The sequence below is a fragment of the Callithrix jacchus genome, chromosome 8, assembly GCF_049354715.1.
Source record: "Callithrix jacchus isolate 240 chromosome 8, calJac240_pri, whole genome shotgun sequence".
In the NCBI taxonomy this organism is placed as follows: Eukaryota; Metazoa; Chordata; class Mammalia; order Primates; family Cebidae; genus Callithrix; species Callithrix jacchus.
In genome coordinates, this window is record NC_133509.1 from 11,113,176 (window position 1) to 11,135,696 (window position 22,521).

The 22,521-nt window shown below is 40.2% G+C and overlaps 2 protein-coding genes and 1 non-coding gene across 20 annotated transcripts in view; 1 reads left to right on the forward strand and 2 right to left on the reverse strand.

Annotated features, from left to right (window-relative positions):
* Positions 1–22,521, reverse strand: part of CSNK1G1 (casein kinase 1 gamma 1) — a 174,137-nt gene that overhangs the window by 141,314 nt on the left and 10,302 nt on the right. For 4 of the 17 annotated variants that reach the window (XM_078333343.1, XM_078333342.1, XM_078333338.1 and 1 more), the window contains exon 2: positions 8,583–8,658. The exons of 12 other annotated variants lie outside the window; for them this stretch is intronic. The gene's annotated coding sequence lies outside the window, so the exon portion shown is untranslated. Of the gene's footprint in view, positions 1–8,582; positions 8,663–22,521 lie in introns of all 17 variants that reach the window. One more of the 17 variants, XM_078333339.1, reaches the window with a different exon arrangement.
* PCLAF (PCNA clamp associated factor) overlaps positions 1–22,521 on the reverse strand; it is a 71,472-nt gene that overhangs the window by 12,180 nt on the left and 36,771 nt on the right. The gene's annotated exons all lie outside the window — the stretch shown is intronic.
* Positions 19,195–19,326, forward strand: LOC118145393 (small nucleolar RNA SNORA48). Its single transcript, XR_004730509.1, has one exon. It is a non-coding gene; the product is annotated as a small nucleolar RNA SNORA48 (small nucleolar RNA).

A 22,521-nucleotide genomic window follows, 5' to 3' on the forward strand; every position in this document is an offset into this window, starting at 1 on the left:
CCATGTCTGAATCAATGCTTTATAATTCTAGAACAGGAAAAATGCTGTTACTCAAAAGATAACTGGGTTTCACTTACCCCTTTTCCTTGTATACCTTTGCTAATTATAATAAATAATTTTATGTTAAGCACAGGGTAGCTCATGCCTATAATCCCAGCACACTGGAAGGCTGAAGCAGGTGGATCACCTGAGGTCAGGAGTTCAAGACCAGCCTGGCCAACATGGCAAAACCCTGTCTCTACTAAAAATACAAAATTTATCCAGGCGTGGTGGTACGTACCCGTAATCCCCTCTACTTAGGAGGCTGAGACACAAGAATCATTTGTGTCTTTAAGTTCTGGGATACATGTGTAGAATATGCAGGTTTGTTACATAAGTATACATGTGCCATGGTGGTTTGCTGCACCCATCAACCCATAATCTACATTATGAATTTCTCCTAATGCTACCCCTCCCCTCCCTTCCCCACCCACCCCATAAGCCCCAATGTGTGATCATCCCTTAAAATCTCCTCTTTTAAAGATGAAAGGACAATATCTCATATATAAAATGGCTGGCCAGGCACACTGGCTCATGCCTGTAACACCTGCACTTTGGGAGGCTGAGGCAGGCAGATCACTTGAGGTCCGGAGTTCGAGATCAGCCTGGCCACCATGACGAAACCCCATCTCTACTAAAAATACAAAAATTAGCCAGGAGTGGTGGCAGGTGCCTATAATCCAAGCTACTGCGGAGGCTGAGACAGGAGAATCATTTGATTCCTGGGAGGTGGAGGTTGCAGTGAGCTGGGATCTTACCATTGCACTCCAGCCTGGGCAACAAAGTAAGATTCTGCCTCAAAAAAAAAAAAATAAATAAATAAATAAATAAATAAATAAATGCACATATATAGGTAGACATACATGGAAAAACTTATCTATGCATAAATATCTTTAAGTATATAATCCCTCATTAGTCTAAGCATTACAAAATTATGTCTTAACGAATATACTAGAAGACTGAAGTTCCTTTTTTTTTTTTTTTTGAGACAGGGTCTCACTCTGTCACCCAGGTTGGAGAGCAATGGCACAATTTCAGCTCACTCCAACCTCTGCCTCCTAAGCCCAAGCAATCCTCCCACCTCAGCCTCCCAAGTAGCTGGGACTACAAGTGTGTGCCACCACGCCCAGCTAATTTTTGTATTTTTGGTAGAGACAGGGTTTTACCATGTGGCTGAGCTCAAGTGATCCATCTGCCTCAGCCTCACAAAGTGTTATGACTACAGGCATGAGCCACCTTGCCCAGTGAAGTTTATTTTTTTAAACCCTAAAACTAATATATACTATACTTTATACCACGAAAATAATTTAACCCACAGTCTAATCCAATTCAATGAAATAAGAAAAAGAAATGAGATATAAAAATATTGAAAAGGAATTTTAGGCTGGGCATGATGGCTCACACCTGTAATCCCAGCACTTTGGGAGGCTGAGGCAGGCAGATCACCTGAACTTGGGACACTAGCCTGACCAACACGGAGAAACCCCATCTCTACTCAAAATACAAAAATTAGTTGGGCATGGTGGTGCATGCCTGTAATCCCAGCTACTCAGGAGGCTGAGGCAGGAGAATCGCTTGAACCTGGGAGGCAGAGGTTGTGGTGAGCCGAGATCACGCCATTGCACTCCAACCTGGGCAACAAGAGGAAAACTCCATCTCAAAAAAAAAAAAAACGTAGAATTTTAGATTGCTTTCCCCACACATGGACTCTTAAGCAGCCAAACATTACATAAATTTAAATTTTTTGGATAAGGGATGAAAACCACTGTCTTGTTCTATTTAAAAAGAAAAAAAAAAGGCCAGGGGAGGTGGCTCACATCTGTAATCCCAGCACTTTGGGAGGCTGAGGTGGGCAGATCACCTGAGGTCATGAGTTTGAGACCAGCCTGACCAATGTGCAGAAATCCATTTCTACTAAAAATACAAAATTAGCTGGGCACATGGCATATGCCTGTAATCCCAGCTACTTGAGAGGCTGAAGCAAAACAATTGCTTGAACCCAGGAGGTGGAGGTTGCAGTGAGCCTAGATCATGCCATTGCATGCCCAGGCAAGAGCAAAACTTCATCTCAGGGGGAAAAAAAAAAAAAAAGATGTTCTTATGCCTTAATTAAGTGTGTAAGGCCAAATGCTACTATACTAAAATCCTCTGCTACTGAATTTTTTGTTTTGTCTTTTTTTTTTTTTTTCAGACAGCGCCTTGCTCTGTCGCCCAGGCTGGAGTGCCTTAGTGTGATCCCAGCTCACTGCAACTTCCGCCTCTCAGGTTCAAGTGATTCTTGTGTCTCAGTCTCCCAAGTGGTTGACATTACAGGTGTGTACCACCATGCCCACACACTTTTTATATTTTTAGTAGAGACAGGGTTTCACCATATTGGCCAAGCTGATCTTAACCTCCTGGCCTCAAGCAATCCGCCTGCATCAGCCTCCCAAAGTGCCGCGATTACAGGTGTGCTGGCCCCTACCAAATTTTAAGATGATACTTGTTTCCTTTCCTCTGTATCAAAAGTCGCTTTTTGCCATCATTGGTGTTTTTGGTTCTAGTACACCTTCCTTTCCTATTTTGTTATGTTTTGCCTTTAACTTACAATATGCTATAACCAAATCTGTTGGTAAAGTTATGTAAAGGTCAAGTGACAAGGCTCCTTGAAGTTTCAGAAGTAACACCCTCGAGGCCACGAGCACTGGCTCGCACCTGTCATCTTGGCACTTTGGAAAGCTGAAGCAGGAGGATCACTTGTGGCCAAGAGTTTGAGACCAGCCTGGTCAACATAGTGCAACCCCATCTCGACAACAGACTTAAAAATTAGTCAGGTGTGGTGGTGCATACCTATAGTCCTAGTTACTTGGGAGGCTGAGGCAGGAGGATCACTGGAGCCCAAGGGGTCAAGGCTGCAGTGAGCTCTGATCACACTACTGCACTCCAGCCTGGGTGACAGAGATCCTGTTGCTAAAAACAATTTCATTTTAATTTTTTAAAAGTACACTCTTGAGAAAAGTTCATGAGTTTTAGGGCTTAGACTTTTACAATACGAACTTCCTATCTCACACTCTAGTTCTCAGCCATGCATACATAAGAGGTTTCTAGGGAAATAAAACTATGAGAGTTCACATGTGGCAAAACTATGGTTGGGTAAAGATAAGTGACTTTATTTCACAATCAATTCAAGTAGAGCAGATCCAGAGCAGTCAATAAAGATGTGACTTGTGTATCAAAGATGATCATGCTTCTGGCTGGGCATGGTGGCTCACGCCTGTAATCCTAGCACTTTCAGAGGCTGAGGCAGGAGGATCACAAGGTCAAGAGATCGAGACCAGGCTGGCCAACATGGTGAAACCCCATCTCTACCAAAATCACAAAAATTGGCTGGGTGTGGTGCCTTGTAGCCCTGGCTACTCGGGAGACTGAGGCAAGAGAATCACTTGAATCTGGAATGCAGAGGTTGCAGTGAGCCCAGATTATGCCACTGCACTCCAGCCTGGTGACAGAGGGAGCCTCCGTCTCAAAAAAAAAAAAAAAAAAAGGATGATCATTGCTCCTTAAATTCATAAAAAAGGAGTCAGAAAGGGCATTCTAGTTTGAAGATCAAACCAAGTAATGTCTTTCTTAACTTATATTACATCATTTAAAAGCATTAAAGAAAGGCCAGGCACAGTGGCTCACGCCTGTAATCCCAGCACTTTGGGAGGCCAAGGCGGGGTGGATCATGAAGTCAAGAGATCAAGACCATCCTGGCCAACATGGTGAAACCCCTTCTCTACTAAAAATACAAAAATTAGCTGGGCATGGTGGCACGCCTGTAGTCCCAGCTACTCAGGAGGCTGAGGGAGGAGAATTGCTTGAACCTGGGAGGTGGAGGTTGCAGTGAGCAACCTGGTGATGGAACAAGATTGTCTCAAAAAAAAAAAAATTAAAGAAAATAAGAAATGCTGTTTTATGTATTCAAATATGGGCAATAAGACAGTATGGCAAGATAATAAAACAATAACAGTCCTCTGGGAACATTTCTAAACACAAATAAATAGGAAGAGTCTATAATTAACATGTCAAATATATACACCTCTAAAGCAACTGCTCTTTATTAGGTTAGCCATTGCCTCTGATTCTCATTCCAACAATAATTTGCTTAGTGAACCATCTTCCACAGATGTTTTTCAGCCATGGGTGGAAATAATTCTCAGTATCTATAACCCGTCTACCTTCAGAGCCATATTGGCATTACCTCAAACTTCAAGATGGACTCGTCAGCAGGCTCTGTCAAATCTTACACATATGACAACATAAACTAGAAAACAGCAGGTTCTTTACAACTTTCAATGTTATATAACATTTCTGGAATTTAATACAATAATGATATGGCTCAAATGGTAATAATTTATTTTTACATACATTGCATTCAATTTCACTTTTTTTTTTTTTTTGAGATGGAGTCTCACTCACTCTGTTGCACAGGCTGGAGTACAGTGGTACAATCTCAGCTCACTGCAACTTCTCCCTCTCAGGTTCCAGGGATTCTCCTGCCTCAGTCTTCTGAGTAGCTGGGATTACAGGTATGCGCCACCACGTCCGGCTAATTTCACATTTTTACTTTCCAGTTATTTACCAAAAATCTGTGATATCCAAAGGTTATATAGCACTGTGTTATATTCAAATATATGAAGTACAAACCAGGCACGGTGGCTCATGTCTGTAATCCTAGCACTTTGGGAGGCTGAGGTGGGCAGATCATCTGAGGTCAGGAGTTCAGATTCAGATCAGCCTGGCCAACATGGTGAAACCTTGTCTCTACTAAAAATACAAAATAATTAGCTGGGTGTGGTGGCACTGGCCTGTAATTCCAGCTACTCAGGAGGCTGAGGCAGGAGAATCACTTGAACCTGGGACGTGGAGGTTGCAGTGAGCTGAGATCATGCCAGTGCACCGCAGCCTGGGCAACAGAATGAGATTCTATCTCGTGCACCTGTAGTCTCAGCTACTGGGGAGACTGAGGCTTGAGAATCACTTGATTCTGTACTCCAGCCTAGACAACAGAGCAAGACTCTGTCCCAAACAATTAAACAAACAAAATAAAATATATGAAGTATATATTAAAGACGTAATACAAAGAGAAGAGAATGTTTTTCATCTGTAAAATTGGCAAATGTGGTAGGAAGGGAGAAAAAATAAAATTTGCCAATGTGACAAAAAATCATGACACTGAATGTTGCCAGAATCCAGAGAAACAAAGTCATTCTCATGCCTTGCTGAGGAGACCACACCTCTTTGGAAGACCATATGGCAAAATGCTCACTGACTGAACACTAAGGAATAAATAATAATGTTCATCTAATAAGCCTAAGGAAATGAGTTTCCTAAGGAAATAATAAAAAATTAAAAGATGATGCTCATATCAGGAATTTATAAGAGCACAAATCTGAAAATAACCTAAAAACCAACAATAGAGTTATAGCTAAATAATTTATGTGTGATACACCATTAAATAACTATCTGATGTAATGGAAAACTCTATAATCCAAATTTCATTAAAAATAGATATATACATATAATCATAAGACAAAGTGGAAATAAAATTTAACTGCTAACAATAATTACTCTTGGCCAGACATGGTGGCTCATGCCTGTAATCCCAGCACTTTGGGAGGCCAAGGCGGGCGGATCACGAGGTCAGGAGATCGAGACCATCCTGGCCAACATGGTGAAACCCCATCTCTACTAAAAATACAAAAATTAGTTAGGTGTGGTGGAGGGTATACTGGTGGCAGGTTAGCTGGTGGTATATTTCCAGCTACTCAGGAGGCTGAGGAAGGAGAATCGCTTCAACCCAAGAGGCAGAGATTGCAGAGTTGAGATCATGCCACTGCACTCCAGCCTGGCAATAGAGCAAAACTCTGTCCCAAAAAAACATGTAATAATAATAATAATAATCTTTAGGAGGCGTTACGCATGGATTTCTTTTGTTCTTTGTAACTTATTTATATTGTTCAAATTTTTACAATAATATATGAATTACATAAACTATTTTTAAAAAGAAATCAAACCAAACATCTTGTCTATATCTTCGAAACACTGAAAAAAACTGAGGTACTGTTAAGAAAAAGATTTTTTTTTTTTTTGAGACGGAGTTTGGCTCTTGTTACCCAGGTTGGAGTGCAATGGTGCAATCTCGGCTCACCGCAACCTCCGTCTCCTGGGTTCAGCCAATTCTCCTGTGTCCGAGTAGCTAGGATTACAGGCACGTGCCACCATGCCCAGCTCATTTTTTGTATTTTTAGTAGAGACGGGGTTTCACCATGTTGACCAGGATGGTCTCGATCTGTTGACCTCGTGATTTACCCGCCTCGGCCTCCCAAAGTGCTGGGATTACAGGCTTGAGCCACCGCGCCCGGCCAGAAAAAGATTTTTTAAACAAGAAAATAATAAATATAATGATATAGAATTTAAAGGAATACAAACTAGTAAATTTCTTAATGGAGGTAAATCTGCAAGCATTTATACTTTGTTATGAATGTATAAAACATTCTAACTTTTTATAAGAAATGCTTTACCTCTGTAAGCAACTCTCAATGGTGGAAACTTACTAACAATAATGTTTAAATTTAAAATGACATTGGCAGGGACACATCAGCCCAAAGTTCAACTAAAACTGCCACCAAAAAAACCAAGTACTTACTGGTTTGAAGTATGCATTATGCCGAAGTTAATACTACTTTATCTTTTATGTCTTATTATGATATTGCAATTAAATAACAGTGGATTCAGAATATTATAAAACAATCATGTGTGCTATGGTTATACATGCTATACTTCTGGAAAAATTAAGTTCCGTAGTAGCATGCTCCTAAGAGAAATCCTTTATTATTTAAAACCAAAACTTTTATACACAACATGTTACTTCTTAACTGAGTATGCCAGAGACTATTCTCGAGTCAAACAGAGGTTTGAACTCTCCTCTTGACACTCTTGTCAAAGACAAAATTAAATACTCCTTAGTAATTGGTCATCCTGCAGAATCAAAATAATTTTACTCTTAATGATTAAGTGGAATCAATGTTTAGCTCTTTTCAAATAAGAAATATTTGATGATTCTGAATAACCAACTAAATATCTTAATATATTTTAGTATCAAAAGAAAATTAATACCAGAAACCCAAAGGTGAATAGAGGAAAATGTCCCATATAGAGGGACTGAATGTAAAAACTAAACAAAAGGCTTAAAATTCTGAATTCTAAACATAGATAAATAAACCAAGTCAGTATCTCTTAACTTTCTCAACCATAAATTGGTATAAATATCCAAATATAAGTTACAATGTTTGAAAAAAATGAATTAAAACTTAAAAATCTGAATGAAAAAACTAATTCATCATCCTAACCTGGTCCATGAATAGATAAATCCCAATGGCCCTGAAATCAGTACTGGCTAAGTGTGGCAACTTAGAAAGCTTTCAAGTATGTTTAGTAACTGGGAGGTGGTATGTTTATACCAAGGATATAACCTTTGTTTAATCATAGCTGAGTGCATAAAGAGGTTTATGCTGTCAGTACTGTCCTAACAATAGGATGGTAAATTTAAAGGATGTGGCACAGTCTTTCTTGCCTATGAAATGATTAGGTGTATACTTCAAGCTCAAAAGTAAATGGTTAATTATATAAAAATATAGTTTAAAAGTGGATGTTCATCATGAAAAACAATTTGTGTTTTAATCATTCTCAAATATTCCTATAACAAATACTCAGCTCTACTTTAATCATATTAGTCCTTATTTCATACACTCAGTTCTCACCTTGGTTAAATGACTGTTTTGGATCACAGAATTTTTATCTTTTATTATCTGACCAAAGCAATATTACTGACATTCTTTCTTTGATAACTTAAAGCTAAGTTGAAATTATACCTCCAACTTTTAAAAACTACCACATTGGGTGAAGTTACTGACATGAAAAATAATGAAACTGAAAAAGAGCAAGTCTCTTTGGGATTTATTATACCAAAAAAGAAAACACACACACACACACACGAGGAAAAAATGCATCTATGCTTTCATTTCTGGAAATATGGCCAGTTACCCAAATAAACTGTCAATTAAAAATTGAAAATTAGGGCTGGGCGTGATGGCTCACACTTTGGGAGGCTGAGACAGGCATGTCATGAGGTCAGGAATTCGAGACCACCCTGGCCAGCATGGTGAAACCCTGTCTCCACTAAAAATACAAAAATGAGCTAAGTGTGGTGGCGTGTGCCTGTAGCCCCAGCCACTCGGGAAGCTAAGGCAGGAGAATTGCTTGACCCCGGGAGGTAGAGGTTGCAGTGAGCTGAGATTGTGCCACTGCACTCCAGCTTGAGTGAGCAAGAGTCAAGTGGTAAGCAAGAGTCTTGACAGAGCAAGAGTCCATCTCAAAAAAAAAAAAAAAAAATTGAAAATTGCTTAATTAAAAACAACAACAATTCAGGTATTTTTCAGCACTACAAGTTTTAGTTGGTTCTTATAGCTTCCATTTCTTTCTTCAGTATTTTCATGTTTGCTTTAAATTCTTAAACTTACTTCCAGGTGCAGTGGCTCACGCCTGTAATTCCAACACTTTGGGAGGCTGAGGCAGGCAGATCACTTGAGGTAAACCCTGTCTCCACAAAAAAATACAAAAATTAGCCAAACGTAGTGGTATGTACCTGTAATCTCAGCTACTTGGGAGGCTGAGGCAAGAGAATTACTTGAACCAGAAGGCAGAGTTGCAATGAGCTAAGATCGTACCAATGCATTCCACACTGGGTGATACAGCAAGACTCTGTCTCAGAAAAAAATATTAAAATTAACTTACTTTTATTGTTTTCAATTCCTTATGTACTAATTCCATCATCTCAACATTTTTTTTTTTTCTTTTTTTTGAGACAAGGTCTGGCTCTATCGCCCAGGCTGGAGTGCACTGGTACGATCTAGGCTCACTGCTACCTCCACCTCCCAGGCTGAAGTCATCCTCCCACCTCAGCCTCCTGAGTAGCTGGGACTACAAGCGCACATCACCACGCCTGGCTAATTTTTGTATTTTCTGTAGAGATAGTGTTTCACCATGTTGCCCAGGCTGGTCTCAAACTCATGATTTCAAGTGATCCACCCACCTCGGCATCCCAAAGTACAGGGATTACAGGCCAGGCATGAGCTACTGCACCCAGCCTAATCTCAACATTTTTACCGCTGTTTCTGCTCACTGATTTTCTTCTACTGAACCAGATTTTTCTGGGTGAAGTTTTCCTACTTATATGCATATCTAGCTAACACAAAATATAGTAGAGTCTGCTAGTAGGCCAGTAAAAAGGTAGGGACACATAGGGCCTTCTCAGACACTGGTCATGTTCTGCTTCTTTGAAAGATGGGTACACAGTGTTCACTTTTGATCTTTAAACTACTCTATCTGTATGCTGTAGTTCTTGAAAAATATTGTAAAAATTAGGCTGAATGCCTTGAAAAGATTCAGGCCAGGAGCAGTGGCTCAACCTATAATCCTAACAATTTGAGAAGCCAAGGTGGGAGGACTGCTTGAGGCCAGGAGTTTTGAGATGAGCCTGGGCAACACAGCGAGACCCTATATCCACAAACAACTTAAAAAATTAGCTGGGCATGGTACTGTAGTCATACCTACTCAAGAGGCTTATGTGGGAGGAAAGCTCGAGCACAGGAGTTTGAGAATACAGTCAGCTATGACAATACCAGTGCACTATACCCTGTGCAACACAGGGAGACCCTGTCTCTAAAAATGAATAAATAATAAAAATAAAAGCAATATAATGAAACCCCACTTCTACCAAAAAAAAAAAAAATTTTTACTGGTCAGCTACTCAAGAGGCAGAGGTAGAAGGACTGCTTGAGCCCTGGATGTCGAGGCGGTAGCAAGCCAAGATCATGCCACTATATTCTAGCCTGAGCAAGAGAGTGAGAACCTGCTTCAAAAAATAAATAAATTAAATTAAAAATAAAAAGACCATTATGATTAAGTGGTATGCAAGGAGGATTTAAATATGCAAATCGATAAATGTGATTTATCACATGAACAGAAGAACAAAATTCATATAATCATTTAATAGATGCTGAAAACGTGTTCAATAAAATTCAAAACATTCCTTCATGATAAAAACTCTCAACAAATTAGGTATAGAAATGAAATACCTTGGCCGGGCACAGTGGCTCATACCTGTAATCCCAGCACTTTGGGAAGCCGAGGCAGGGGGATGGATTACTTGAGGTCAGGAGTTCAAGACCAGCCTGGTCAACAAGGTGAAACGCTATCTCTACTAAAAATACAAAAATTAGCTGGGCGTGGTGGCACATGACTGTTATCCCAGCTACTGGGGAGGCTAAGGGCAGGACAATCACTTGAACCTGGGAGGTGGAGGTTGCCATGAGCTGAGATTATGCCACTGCACTCCTCCAGGCACACAAGAGAGACCCTGTCTCAAAAAAAAAAAAAAAAAAGGAAATACCCCAACACAATAAAGGCTATATAGACAAACTCAGAGCTATTATCAGACCCAACAGGGAAAAATAAAAGATCCAAGATCTGGAAAACAACAAAGATGCTTAGTTTTGCCATTTTGTTCAACATTCTGGAATTCCAAGCCAGAGGAATTAGATAAGAGAAAGATATAAAGGACATACAATCTGGAAAAGAAGAAGCGAAATTATCCTTGTTTGCAGACGACATGATCTTATATTTAGAAAAACCTAAAGACTCCAGACCAAAAAAACTTTAAATATTTTCCAGAGTTGGACTCCTTTCATCATCAGAAACTGACACCCAATGCAAGACCTCAGAGAAAACTCAGGACCCCCCACCCTCCAAGGAAAGGCCCATTTCAAGGCTCCAACTGCAAGCTTCTTTCAGGTGTAACTGTTAGTTACTCCTGAGCCCCAGACCTCCCACTTGGTTGATGGTCCATTGGTTTATTCTGAGCTGGTTCTTTCCCTAGAAAGTTGTTTAGGATCCTAATTCTGATTGTTAGGTGCATTTTAAAGAGTCTTCTCCACTGCCTTTTTCTTCCCAAATTAATCCCAACTGGCTTTTCTGTACATTTGTATGAGCAACTGAACTGTCATTTTTTCTTTTCCTTTTTCCTGAGACAGAGTCTCTCTCTGTCACCAGGCTGGAGTCCAGTGGCATGGTGATCAAGCTCACTACACCCTCGATATGTGCTCAAGTGATCCTCCCATCTCAGCCTCCTAAGCAGCTGGGACTATAGGCATGTGCCACCACAAGGGGCTATTTTTTTATTTTTTATGTTTAGTAGAGACAACGTCATGCTATGTTGCTCAGGCTGGTTTTGAACTCCTGACTTCAAGCAATCCTCCCTCCTTGGCCTTGCCAAAGTGCTGGGATCTGAACTGTCATTTTTGTAGATAAATCAGAAAATGAACTCCTTAGTTTCAAAGAATAAGGGTATATTGCTCTTCCCAGTCAAAAGGTACCCCTGGGTGACTGGGCACTGAGTGGGAGTATCTGGGGGTTGACTCATTGCAACATGCAGTAGCCCTACAGGGAACCCCCACCCCCACCCGCTGTAAAATTAATTTTAAAAGGTTCATCCAGGAAACGTAAATAAGAGCTGATAACTTAGTGCTGTGAACCCTCTCAGAGGTGACAGACCTCTGGAAAGAGAAACAGACATGTAAGAGGGGAGAAATGACTCAGTGGTGAAACACTGTAGAGGTTCATCCATATCAGCACACTTCCATCCACCACACTAAACCCTAGACCACAGTTTAGTTCCTTTTCTTTTTCTTTAGTTCCTCCTATAGCTGGGACTACAGGACTACAGGTACCACCATGCCCAGTTAATTTTTGTATTTTTAATAGAGACAGGGTTTCACCATGTTGGCCAGGATGCTCTCAACCTCTTGATCTCATGATCCACCCACCTCATCTTCCCAAAGTGCTGGAATTATAGGTGCCTACTCTAGTTCCTCCTTTTAAGATAGAGAAAAAAGGTGGAAAACAAAGCATCTAAGGATGAAAAAAGACAATGACAATGAACCCCTCTGGGGCTCTCTGGTTTTATGGCGCCTTTACTTGCAGGTGTTTGAGTACATGGAGAAAGTTCAAGAGCATGCCAGGTTTTCTAGTATTCCAGCTGGTTACATATGATGATCTGTTTCTGTACACATTTTAAACTGACAGGAAAATTACACCAAGAAAAAGTCAGGCCAGGTACAGTGGCTTACGCCTGTAATCTAAACACTTTTGGAGGCCGAGGTGGGTGGATCACTTGAGGTCAGAAATTCAAGACTAGCCTGGACAACATGTTGAAACCCCTCTCTAATAAAAATACAAAAAAATTAGCTGGGCACAGTGGCACGCCCCTGTAGTTCTAGCTACTGAGGAGGCTGAGGCTGGAGAATCGCTTGAACCCGGGAAGCGGAGATTGTGGTGAGCTAAGATTATGCCACTGCACTTCAGCCTGGGAGACAGAGTGAGACTCCAACTCGAAAAAAAAAAAACCTCAGAACCCAAAAGTCAACCTGCAACTATAGAGCTCCTAAGTTCTCTTTTCTTTCTTTCTTTTTTTTTCTTTTGGAAATAGGGTCTCAATCTGTCACCCAGGCTGCAGTGCAGTGGTGCTATCTTGGCTCACCGCAACTTCCACTTCCCAGGCTCTGGGGATGCTTCCACCTCAGCTTCCAAAGTAGATAAGCATGCACCACCACATCTGGCTAATTTTTGTGTTTTTTTGTAGTGACGGGGTTTCACCATGTTGCCAAGATTGGGATCAAAGGACACGCCCACCTAAGCCTCCCAAAGTGCTGTGATTATAGGCATGAGCCACCCCAGCCTATTTCTCTATTTTCTTTATTGCCTGCTTTCAGTCTGCTGTTGTTTTTCTACTGATGTTGAGATAAAAACCACTGTTTGGATCCAACATTTTTTTGTAAGCTGGCAAGTTTGTATTTATATCTCAAAGACAGAGTTCTGAAGCAAAAGTTATAGTAACTTTGCATGTGTATATGTGTGTATATATATGTACATGTTTGTTGTTATGTGTTCTGGCCACAAGGTACCAAACTGTCTTACCAATAAAGGAGTACTTGTAAATTAAGTGAATAAGCTCAAATGTTTTTCAAGTTCACAAAGTAAATTTTTAACAAATACACTGGCTTTACAATTATTAAATAAAATTTAAAATGTCTTCAGAATTGTCAGCATACACTTTTGTCTGAATTTGTTGATCAAGCAATTTTATATTTATCTCTGCTAGACATTTTATGATGTCAAGGTTTGGCATGAAGATTATAAAACTATAAACCCAGCCCCAAATGGAATAATCTTTGTGTAGTATTATTATTATTTTGATTTTGAAACAGGATCTCATTCTGTTACTCAGGCTGTAGTGCAGTGGCATGATCATGGCTCACAGTAGCCTTGACCTCCTGGGCTCAAGCAATCCTCTCACCTCATCCTCCTGAGTACCTAGGACTACAGGCATGTGCCACCATTCCAGGCTAATATTTTAATTTTTTTTCTTTTTTTTTTTTTTTTTTTTGAGACATAGTCTGACTCTGTCACCCAGGCTGGAGTGTAGTGTGTGATAGCTCACGCCGAACTCTGCCTCCAGGTTCAAGTGATTCTCATGCCTCAGCCTCCTGAGTAGCTGGGATTACACAAGTGCATCAACACGCTTGGCTAATTTTTGTATTTTTAGTAGAGGCAAGATTTCACCATGTTACCCAGGCTGGTCTCATGTGATCTACCCGCCTCAGACTCCCAAAGGGCTGGGATTACAGGCGTGAGCCACTTGCACCCAGCCTAATTTTTTTAATTTTCTTGTAGAGATGAGGTCTCACTATGTTACCCAGACTGATCCCGAAATCCTGGGCTCAAGCAATCCTCCTGCTTTTGTCTCCCAAAGTGCTGGGATTGCAGACATGAGTCACTACACCTGGCTATTTGTGTAATTTTTGAGATCTAAGGCATGTAATATTGTTGATTTTATGAAAACAGATAAATTCTGAGTTATCAGGCAAAAAAAAAAAATTATTTAACCTTAAAGTTTTTTTTTCCTCAGGGACCCAGGCCCCAGAGTTTCCGAGGCCTGGAGCTCCCAACCTTAAAGTTCTTACCTAAGTAAACACCAGATATTCACAGTCTATACAAATAGTTAACAGGGAAATAACTTTAAATAACTAGCTTTGTCTAATATCACAGTTTGTACAAATAATGTAAGTAAACTACAGAAAAATAATAATATAGCAGGGTGGAGTGGCTCAGGCCTGTAATCCCAGCACTTTAAGAGGCTGAAGCGGGCGGATCATTTGACGTCTGGAGTTCAAGACCAGCCTGACCAACACAGTGAAACCCTGTCTTTACTAAAAATACAAAAAAAAAATTAGCTGGGTATGGTGGCACATGCCTGTAGTCCCAGATACTTGGGGGGCTGAGGCGGGAGATTGCTTGAACCCAGGAGGCAAAGGTTGCAGTGAGCCGAGATCATGCCACTGCACTGCACTCCAGCTTGGATGACAGAGCAAGGCTGTCTCAAAAAAAAAAAAAGAAAGAAAAATAATACATTAGGTAAACATAATGGAATACATGCTTATAAAAAAAGAAATGGTATGATGATTACCAAAAAAATTAAACATAAATTTACCATATGATCCATCAATTCCACTTCTGGGCATATACTCAAAAGAAGTGAAAGGAAGGGCTCAAAAAGTTATTTCTACACTCATGTTCAACAGAGTTGCAGTTGGCATAGATGAATACGTTCTGGAGATAAATGGTAGTGATGGCTACACAATGTGAACATATTTAACTGTACAGATCTGTGGTATTAAAAATAATTAAAATGGTAAATTTTATGTTATTTATAGCTTACCACAATCTTTTTAAAGCAAGTACAGAAAAAGAAGGAACTGTTCTGTGAAATCTGTGCAGCAATCACTTAGAAAATATGGAAATTGGCTGGGCGCAGTGACTCACACATGTAATCCTAGCACTTCGGGGAGGCTGAGGCAGGTGGATCACAAGGTCAGGAGTTCAAGACCAGCCTGGCCAAGATGGTGAAACTGCATCTCTACTAAAAACTACAAAAATTAGCTGACTGTGGTAGCAGATGCCTATAATCCCAGCTACTCAGGAGGCTGAGCCAGGAGAATCGCTTGACTCTAGGCAACAGAGATTACAGTGAGCCGAGATAGTGCCACTGCACTCCAGCCTGGGTGACAGAGTGAGACTCTGTCTCAAAAAATAAAAATAAGGCTGGGTGTAGGGGCTCACACCTGCAATCCCAGTACTTTGGGAGGCTGAGGAGGATAGATCACTTGAGCCCAGGAGTTCAAGACCAGCCTAGGCAATATGGTGAAACCCCATCTCTGCCAAAAATATAAAAAAAATCAGCCAGGTATGGTGGCATGTGTCTATAGTCCCAGCTACTCAGGAGGCTGAGATGGGAGAATTGCTTGAGCCTGGGAGGCAGAAGCTGCAGTGATCTGAGATCACACCACCGCATGCCAGCCTGCGCTACAGAGAGACCCTATCTCAAAAAAATAAACAAATAAGGAGGTGGCTCACGCCTGTAACTCCAGCACTTTGGGAGGCCAAGGCAGGTGGATCACCTGAGGTCAGGAGCTCGAGACCAGCCTGGCCAACATAGTAAAACCCCATCTCTACTAAAAATACAAAAAATTAACCGAGCCTGGTTGCAGGCACTTGTAATCCCAGCTACAAAAGACTGAGGCAGGAGAATCACTTGAAGCCAGGAGGTGGAGGTTGCAGTGAGCCAAGGTCTCACCATTGCACTCCAGCCTGGGCAATGAGTGAAACTCCATCTCTAAATAAATAAATAATGGTTGCTCAGGGTGTACAGAAAGTAGGCCAGGCACAGCGGCTCCCATCTGTAATCCCAGGACATGGGGAGGCCGAGGCAGGTGGATAAGTTGAGGTAAGGAGTTCAAGACCAGCCTGACCAACATGGTGAAACCCTATCTCTACTTAAGATACAAAAAATTAGGCTGGGTGCAGTGGCTCACGCCTATAATCCCAGCACTTTGGGAGGCTGAGGCAGGCAGATCACAAGGTCAGGAGATTGAGGCCACCCTGGCTAACACAATGAAACCCCATGGCTACTAAAAATATAAAAAATTAGCCAGGTATAGTGACATGAATCTGTAATCTCGGCTACTTGGGAGGCTGAGGCAGGAGAATCACTTGAACCAGGGGGTTGAAGGTTGCAGCGAGCCAACATTGTGCTACTGCACTCCAGCCTGGCTATAGAGTGAGACTCCATCCCCCAAAACAATATATATACATGTATAAAAAAATTAGCCAGGCCCCCAGGCACAGTAGCTCACACCTATAATCCCAAGCACTTTGGGAGGCCAAGGAAGGCAGATCACCTGAGGTCAGGAGTTCAAGACCAGCAGGACCAACATGAAGAAACCCCATCTCTACTAAAAATACAAAATTAGCCAGGCACGTATGTGTAATTAATTCCTGCTACTTGAGAGGCTGAAGCAGGAGAATTGCTTGAACTTGGGAGGTAGTTTGTGGTGATCCTCTCGGCTCTTGCCTTGCGCCACTGCACTCCAACTTGAGCAACAAGAGTAAAACTCCATCTTAAAAAAAAAAAAAAAGGAAGAAACCCATCTCTACCAAAAATACAAAAATTAACCTGTCGTGGTGGCATGCATCTGTAGTCCCAGCTACTGGGGAGGCTGAGGAAGGGGAATGGCTTAAACCTGGGAGGAGGAGGCTGCAATTAGCTGAGATCAAGCCACCGCACTCCAGCCTGGGCTACAGAATGAAACTCTCAGAAAAATAAAAATAAAAAGATGAAATTAGAACCCTCTACACTGCTGGTGGGAGTGTAATATGGTACAGCCAGGGTTGAAAACAATTTGGCAGTTCCTTCAAAAATAAAAGGTAAAAGAATTACCATATGATCCAGGTATATACCCAAAAAAATTAAAAAATGGTATTCAAACAAAAAAACTTGTACATCAGTGTTCATAACAGCACTAATCACAACGCCAAAAGGTAAAAAAAACAAAATGTCCAATAATAAACAAATATAGCATAAAATGAAATATTATTCAGCCATTAAAAATTGAAGTACTGGCTGGGCTCAGTGTTATGCCTGTAACCCCAGCACTGTGAGAGGCCAAGGAGGGCAGATCACAAGGTTAGGAGCCTGGCCAACAGAGTGAAATACTGCATTAAAATTACAAAAAATCCAGGCCACAGTGTGAGACTCTGTCTCAAAAAAAAAAAAAAAAAAAAAAAAAAAAGTACTTTTGGGATTACTTGCCCCAGAGGAAATTGTTAAAAAATGAAGTACTTATACGGGCTACAACATAGATGAACACAGAAAACTTAGGCTAAGTTAAAGAAATGGACATAAAAAGTCAAATATTATATGACTCCACTTCTATGAAATACAAAGATTCATAGATTAGTGTTTTGCACGAGTTCCAGGAAGGGAGGAATAGAGAGTTTAATAGGTATAAAATTTGCGCCAAGCGCAGTGGTTCACACCTGTAATCCCAATACTCTGAGAGGCCAAGATGGGCAGATTACCTTAGGTCAGGAGTTCGAGATCAGCCTGGCCAACAAGGTGAAACCCCATCTCTACTAAAAATACAAAACTTAGCCAGGTTAGGTGGCAGACACCTGTAATCCCAGCAACTTGGGAGGCTGAGGCATGAGAATTGCTTGAACCTGTGAGGCAGAGGTTGCAGTGAGCCCAGATTGTGCCACTGCACTCCAGCCTGGATGACAGAGAGAGACTCCATCTAATTAAAAAAAAAAAAAAAAAAAAAAGATAAGAAGTTTCCTTTTGTGTGAAAATATTTTGGAACTAGAGAGGTTAAAGTTGTACATCACTGTAAATGTACCAAATGCCACTGAATCAAGCACTTTAAAATAGTTAATTTTGTTATATAAATTTTACCTCAATAAATAAGAGGATGCTCTGATAGCATCGTATGAAAACAATGACCCAAACATGAAGTATTTTACTACTTATTACCTCCCAATTAAAACAAAATAACCCTGAAATCTTTCTTAAAATGTCTTTTATTTATTTTGTTGGTTGGTTGGTTTTAGAGACAGGGTCTTGCTCTGTCACCCAGGCTGGAGTGCAGTGGTGTGATCGGATCTCACTACACCCTCAAACTCCTAGGCTCAAGCAATCCTCTTGCCTCAGCCTCTTGAGTAGCTAAGACTACCAGCTCGTGCCATGACACACAGCTAATTTTTTAATTTTTTTTTATAGAGACAGAGTCTTGCTATGTTGCCCAAGCTGGTCTTGAACTCCTGGCTTCAAGTCATCCTCCAGAGCCACAACCAGCTTAAACTGTCTTAAGACTAAGACTAAGATGTTTAGAGAGGCAAAAGTGGTATTACAGTAAGCTTCTTGGGCATGATTTACTCACAGACTATCTAAAATCTAAAAGACACTTTTTAAAAGCGGGATGAGGTGACTCTTCTAATTTAGTCAGCATAAGCAAGAACACACAAAACCTATAAGCTCAACCATTCAAAGTTACTTGGAACTTTATACTTAAAAAGCACTATATAAAAATTTCCATCAGTGATTCCTGATGGACACTTTTACAAGACGGTTTGTTCCCAATTGGCTAAATGACTTGCCTTGTTATCCACTGCATGCACTATTTTACCTCTGACAGTGACATCCCCTTGCTTTCTGTCAACTAGGATTAAAACTTTTCAGACTGAAGTCTTTTCCTTTTTCTCATGGCTCTGCAGGTATTATTAGCTGCTTCTTCAAGAGGCTTTAGGGGCAGAGATTCTTGAGCCTGACATCTTGGCTCCACCACATAACAGTGGTGTGAACTTCAGAAGTAACCATCCTTTCTCTGCCTCATTTGCTGATCTATAAAACTGGAAGAGCCCCACCTCAGGGACTTGCTGTGAGAATAAAATGCTTTTAGCATACCACTTGTTATGTAAACTCTCAATAAATTGCCATCACTATTATTAGTATTACGTTTCCTAATACTTCTCTAGAACAGGCCTTTACTATTACTAGATTAGATCCACTAGATTATGTCTGCATTTCCTCAACCAGCCTACTTCATTCCTATATTTTAGTAATCCAAAGTATTGTGCAGATCACCATCGGATTTACCTTGAATACATGCAAATACCTCCTGTTACTCTCTAGCTTAAAAAACCTTTAATGTGGTGATGTCCATCTCATGTCAGCCAGGGATAAAGCCAACCCTTGTTTATCCCAGCTTGGCTCTTGATCTGTGCCCATGGCTGGTTTGTGCCTTGGATACATGGAAAATAACTAAATGATTAAAAAATAAAAATAAAAAATTTTCTATGGATCCTCACTCATACCACATCAAATCTAATTTCCTCTGCTAACTTTACCCTCTCTTAATAGCAGTTACCAAACTTTTAGTGTCCATCAGAATCATCTGGCATACTTGTTAAACACTAATTGCTGGACTCCAGAGTTTCCAATTCAGTAGGTATGGGAACGGGGCCTTAAAATCTGCATTTATAATAAATTTCCAGGTGCTGCTGCTGCTGCTGGTCAACAAACCACATTTTGAAAACTACTCTTCTAAAATAAACCCCATTCTGCCTCCAAGACTTATTTCTCCTTCCTCCCCACCTAGCACACACTGCCTTGACTGCACTGATCTTTTCGTAGGCTGTGGCCAATTCTCCCCTGTCCTACTTCCCTGTGCTGGCCACTTTCTTGCTTTTCCAAATCAAACCCAGCCTTTAAGTCTGTGATTCTTAACACTGCCTGCACATTACAAACATCTGGGAAAGCTTTTAAAAACTGCAGATGCGCCTAGCCTGAGAGTCCGATTCATTTGATTTTGGGTTAAGTTTTCCGAAGTGATTCTAATGAGCAGTCAGAGTTGCCATCCTCTACTTTAACTTTAATCAATCTGGGAGGGGGAGGTGGGGAGGGATTGCCAGGGGAGAAATACCAAATGTGGGTGAAGGGGAGAAAGCAAACAAAACACACTGCCCTGTGTGTACCTATGCAACTGTATTGCATGCTCTGCACATGTACCCCAAAACCTAAAATGCAATAAAAAAAAAAACTTTAATCAATCACCTTCCTGTCAGAATTACGAATACTCACTGGATTTTCTCCCCTCTGAACTACTGTAATGTTGACGGATTATATCAAGTTTTCCGTTCATTCATGACTGTGTGATTTTAAGTCTTTCATTTTAAGTCTTGTTTCTTTCAACTTGAAATTGAACATACAGATTTCTATATTACAACAGCTCTAGTATGGCGATGAATACACAGTAGAAATTGATCATTTCTCCACTAATTGTGAGTTCAAATTAGAATTCAGAGCCTTAAAATATTTTTGGCATTTTGACAAAGGCTTAAAATATTTCTAATCTATCAAATTCAGCAAATTATATTCCTTTCTTTTTAAATATGGTTCTGCCACATTCATCTTATTATGGTGAGTAATTTAGCCCCTTCATTTCCTAATAAATAAATTGGAAAGAGAAAACAGTAATGTATAAAAATACTTTAAAAATAATAAAACGAATAATAGCTCTGTACGTGGTTTCACAGTTGCTTCCTTAGAGCAAATGGCCTTTTCTAAATCCATTAATGACTGTTTCAAAACAGTTAAAACAGAATCAAAGCACACATATTTAAAGATTCTGAAGCTCTGAATAGTTCTATGATTTGTTTTCTCAACAGATGTGCATCCTTCAAGCCCTGAATTCGCCAGATGCATATTAAATTAATCTGTACTTTTAGTTTTTACATAACACTCTAGTTTCATAAATACACCACTGCCACATGAAAACAGAATTCCACTGTTGCTTTATGTCATTAAATATTAACAGATTATCTTCACTGTGCAAAAAATACATTAAGATTCATTTCAATGCAGCCAAATGTGTGCTCACTAAATACAGGCTATAATAACTTCACCATTATTTTTTAATTGGCTGATTTCCATCTAGAATGTGAAACATATCAAATTTGCTCACAAAAATCCAGTGACACCTGGTACCTGGAAGAAACACACCTACTTAAGTTACAAGAAATACTTAAGTCCACTTAAATCTACTGGAGAATTTACTTCTTATAAATCCATAATTTCTTCACTAACTACAATGAAAAAATTAGCACAGTTATATCAGAAATAAGACTGCACTGGGAGTCAGGAGGCCTGAACTCCAGAGTGACTCATTAATAAGCTGTACAATCTTGAGCAAGTCACTTAGCCTCTGCACTTAAGTAGTCTCAGCTGTAAAATGAAAGGGGTCTAACCAGACCATCTCCACGTTTTATTTTAGCTTTATGATTTCATAATCTACGAAACTCAAGAAACACAAGCATTAACCAGATGGATCCCATTAAACACCAAGTGAGCTTTCATATTGATTGACTTGGAGATAATGTATCTCTGGAGAATCTAAGTACTTTCACACAGATAGTTCCTTGAGTTGACTTATTTAACTAAAAAAGCAAACAAAACTCACCAAACATCTTGCATCATATCCTAGATGACCAGAATATTTAGATGTCATGATACCAATTAAGGTTAAAATGTTTTAGGAAATAGAAGCTGTTCTAGAAGTATAGGACAGGACAGTTATAAAGCCAAATGAAAGAGGATTCTAGCTAACAATTAGGACTTAAGCTACATGAGAATAAAATGTCTCAGAACAGCATTCTATTACTTTTAGAAGCAAGATTCTCAGCCTGAGTCAGAATTGAAAATAATCAGGAAACTATAGCAGTACCCATGGAAGCGCTTCCTACTCAGTTTTTGCCAGCTCAAGCTTCTGGATAGTCTTCAACAAGTGTAACAGGCAGCAGCAAACACTGGAGAGGGTGCTCAAAAATCTGTATAGCTGAAACCCTACGCAACAATAAAAACCAAGTGGCAAAGGCTCTTATCCTTAATGACAGTTGAAAACTGCATTTAAATCTCCCATCAAGCCCCTTTACAACCTGAAACTGCCACATGACTGTACCATATTTAGCTCATATTTCATAATACTCTAATACATGTTATAAAATAATTAAGCACTTGTCAATTAAGGCCTAATGACCTAAAATCAATCTTTTTGAAAGGGAAAACCACACTCCGAACAATGCTTCTAATTCCACTCGAGAACGTTAGGAAACTCATTTAAAAATGACTCCCACAAATTATTTCATTTGTTTTAGTTTCTTTATGGACATCCTTATTAATGTTTGTAGAATTTAAAAAAATCTTTTTTTTTTTTTTTGAGATGGAGTCTCACTCTGCTGCCAGGCTGACAATCTCAGGTCACTACAACCTCCGACTCCCTGGTTCAAGTGAGTCTCCCGCCTCAGCCTCCCGAGTAGCTGGGATTACAGGAATGTGCCGCCACACCCAGCTAATTTTTTTGTATTTTTAGTAGAGACAGGATTTCACCATGTTGGCCAGGATGGTCTCGATCTCTTGACCTCATAATCTTTCTGCCTCAGCCTCCTAAAGTG